Genomic DNA, 3342 nt, shown 5'->3' on the forward strand with positions numbered 1-3342 from the left:
AAAAAAATTACATTAAAAGTATTCTATCAATTAACAACATATATTGTTTGAAATTGACGGAAAAAAAAACTATAAATTACAATAATTAACAAAATAAATCTCTCGACTCCAACAAATCTATCAATTAATGTCACATAAATTGGGACATGGCAAATAACATATATTATTAAAAAATTAGGTTCAAAATGTATAATAAAATACAATAATTAACAACTTAATATATTAAAGAGACATATAAAAAATGCTTAATATTTAAAATTCTGCGTGTGCCATATAAATTAGAACAAACAGAGTAATAAATATTTTTTTCAAAATTATGTTTAAAAAAAGTACTACAAATCACAATAGCTAAAAATTTAAAATATTTTTAAAATCATATAAAAATTTCAATAACTTCTCAAATTCCATAATATGACATAAATTAAAATATATATATATATATATATATATATAAATTGGGCCCCGTGCTGGCACGGGGTCCTATATCTAGTATTAACAAGAAGTGACTAGGTTGGCGTATTGCCAAGTTGGTATTTATCAAAAAAAAAAATTTAAGAGAGAAGAAAAACCCTTGAGAAAGTGCATGTACGTGGGCGGATCAAAGTTGTCAATCATTGAACTAGGAGAGCAATTTTTATAAAATGTGGATTGAAAACTCAAATAATTCTCATTTTATAAAATATGGATTAAAAAAAATATTAGGACCTTCTTTAAGGTTTGATTTATGCCCCAATTTAGTTAAGTTGATCCTGAGAATATGTTATAGAATATGAAGAGTGTGAATGTGCATAATCAAATGAGAATATTGTGTCAGATTTTAGAGTTAAAGAATACAATCGTATTTGATACGATGAAGAAAGTCTAACACATGATAATTGAAGCCCCTAATTAATTGTTTAATCCAATTTCCATGCCATGTTTATTAATTAAGTAAATAAACTAAGGCCTAAAAAGTTGCATAATTGCATAAACATGTTGGGCAGTCTGTAGAGTTGAAACTAATGGCCTGCCAGGCATATGAATTGGAATCATGTTCGAGATCTTGATCTTTAAAAATATTCAAGAGTTTATGAGATATTTTGAGATGTCTTTTAAGGGAATTTTGTACCCTTTATATAGGTGTGAGCTAGGGTTTAGGGTTGAGTAACCTCCAAAGAAATTTTGTACCCTTTATATAATGAAAGTTAAGATCAATGACTTATCAAGATTTTTCTCAAAGGATATCCACTTTGAAGAAATAGATAAATAATTCAATTACTTTAACAAGATCATATCAATTAAAAAACAATTCAAAAACATCACTATAATTTCCTTCGATGATGACAATCTAAAATGAAAAAGGAAAAAAAAAATTCAATTAACCAACAATTTCATCACAAATATTTTTATATAATATATTAACAAGAAGTGACTAGGTTGGTCTATTGCCAAGTTGGTATTTATCAAAATAAAAAATTTAAAAGAGAAAAAAAAAACCCTTGAGAAAGTGCATGTACGTGGGGGGATCAAAGTTGTCAATCATTGAACTAGGAGAACATTATTATAAAATGTGGATTAAAAACTCAAATAAGTAAAGTGATTAAGCCCCTAAAAAAAATTAATTTAGTTATATCAATTATTAATCATGAGTAAAATTATAGAAATCCCACATTTTAGTTTACTTATTACCATTATTCCCTATAAGTTTTACAAATCTCTAAAATCCCTCATTTTCGCGCATCAGATTAGTGTATCAACGCTTATATTATTGTATCTCGCGCATCAGATTAATGCATCAGCGCTTATATTATTGTATCTCGCACATCAGATTAATGTATCAGAGCTATATAAGTGTTGATACATGCGCGAGATATAATAATATAAGCGTTGATACATTAATCGGATGCGCGAGATACAAAAATATAAGAGCTAATACACTAATCTGATGCGCGAAATTGAGGGATTTCTGTAATTATAAACTTTTAAGGGATAAATTGTAATTTTACCTTAAAAGTATGTGATTTCTGTAATTTGCCCATAAACAAAAGAAAAAAGACCTGTCAAGTGCCAAGTACTATTCCCTCAAGTAATGTTTAATGATCTCTTAATTTAATGTCATGTGGATCATAAAAAATAATATATAGTTGAGATCTATTGCAAATCTTGCACTTAAAAGAAAAGTCAAAATAATAAAAGTAAAGCTTTTTGCATCCATTCAAATAATTGATTATTTTAGATTTACACCAAATATCACCCTACGCCAAAAATAATAAAAATAAAGCTAACTCTATCCATTTAAGTTGAGCTCTTTTTTTAAGAAATAAATAAGAAACAATTAAGATAAAATTATAAAAGTCACATTCTTATTAAAACTCTAAATTAGTTGAAATATATTTTATATTTCTTTTTCTCTTTTTGCAAATTTTAAAAAAATTGTATCTAAATTATGACTCTTTTTAAAACTATTTTTAAATCAAAATATTGAAGAATTGAAATATACCTCAATGATATACCATGACACCATGTAGATATACCGAAATGGTATTATGGATGATTAAGTAATCTATCGAAAGACTGAAGCAAATCTCAATGAAAACATTGTTCAATTACTCATTGAAATCACCAGTGTATATTATATTTTGATGGTATCAAGGAGAAAGAAAGAAATCCTTCAATGAAAACATTGTTCAGTTATTATTCTTTGATACCATCAGATTATATTCATATACTGTAATATACTGTGATAGCATTAGAGGATAAAAAAGGGGTGGATTCTGACGTCAGCGCGCAAATAAAAATAGACATATGCCGTTTTAAAATAAAAAGAGAATATGAAAATAATGAGACATTTAAGAGTAAATATTTTACTTTTTTGGAGTATAAATGTTCTTTTCTCGTCATTTTCAATAATTATTGATAAATCATGAAACAGAAGAGTTAGAAATAGTATTTTGATAGATAAATTAAAGATTATTTAATTTAGATATAGAGAATTATATTAATTAGAAGCAGGATATGAGATGTGTTGCAGAATATGAAGAGTTGTGATTGTGCATAATCAAAAGAGAATAATATTGTGTCAGATTTTTAGAGTTAAAGAATGCAATCGTATTTGATACGATGAAGAAAGTGGAAGACATGATAATTGAATCCCCTAAATTGTTTAATCCAATTTTCATGCCATGTTTATTAATTTATTTCTTTATTAAATAAACTAAGGCTTATGGGCAGTCTGTAGAGTTGAAACTATATATATATATATACGCAAAAGAAAGAGAGAAGTTATATATTAAGAAAAGAAGCAAAAGTAATACTCAAATTACTTTCTCTTTTGTTTATTAAGTCATCCATCCACCAAATAAA

Source organism: Solanum stenotomum, chromosome 1, assembly GCF_019186545.1.
Source record: "Solanum stenotomum isolate F172 chromosome 1, ASM1918654v1, whole genome shotgun sequence".
Lineage (NCBI taxonomy): Eukaryota > Viridiplantae > Streptophyta > Magnoliopsida > Solanales > Solanaceae > Solanum > Solanum stenotomum.